Genomic DNA, 877 nt, shown 5'->3' with positions numbered 1-877 from the left:
GACTGACCAGGCAGTTACATAACCCGGCTGCCTTTTGCTGACTTCTGGGAAAAGGAAAGCGCCACCAAGGTAACAAAAACACCCCGTGCGGGTCATTGGGCTGTTTCCCGCCGAGACAGAGGAGATGCCACGTCCCCCCACCTGCGTGATGGATGTTGCAGCTTGGCAGTTGGACAGCTTGGCTTCTGTGGCACTATTTGTGCTCAGCAGGGAGACTTGGGGAGTGGGGGAGCTGCTCTGCTCCCTTGGGGGTAGGCAGCAGAGCTGGCGAGGCCTGGTCTCAGGGGAGCTGCTCTGTTTCTTGGTAAATAAATGCAATCCTAAGAACTGCCATTGATTGGGTCAGCCCCTAGGTCCATCCAGCGCAGCATCCTGTGTCACACCGTGGCAGGCAGTGGAAGCTGAAAGGGAAGCCAGCTGGGTCTCAGGACGGCTTTTTTCCCCACTGCTCCTCTCTCACTTGCAGCCTCCCACACTTAAGGCAGGGCTGCCAGGTCTTAAATCTGAAATTATCCCACTCGGAGCTCAAACTTATCATATTTGCTGAAAAACTATGCAATTCAATATGCGAGTAAGCCTTCTTATTTACTTTCTATTGCTCACTCACCAGCGAGTGAGAACTGGATCATCAAAGGTTGAAACATTTCTTTATTTTGAGGCAAGCGACTCTTAGAAAGTGTTGACAGCAAACCCAAAAGCAGGTTGACACTCTGTGACCTGGGTTTTGCTGCATCAATGAGCTGCCTCAAAAATTATTCTACGTTTTGAACACTTTTGCTATTATTGATTGTACATCGTACGAAGGTTGAAATTATCGCCCCCTGGCAACACTGCCTTAAGGTCCTGGGATCACCTGAGTGCAGTGCTCCCTCGGCCG

Source organism: Alligator sinensis, unplaced genomic scaffold (genome assembly GCF_000455745.1).
Source record: "Alligator sinensis unplaced genomic scaffold, ASM45574v1 scaffold1599_1, whole genome shotgun sequence".
NCBI classification, from domain to species: Eukaryota; Metazoa; Chordata; order Crocodylia; family Alligatoridae; genus Alligator; species Alligator sinensis.
This window is presented reverse-complemented; position numbering follows the sequence as displayed.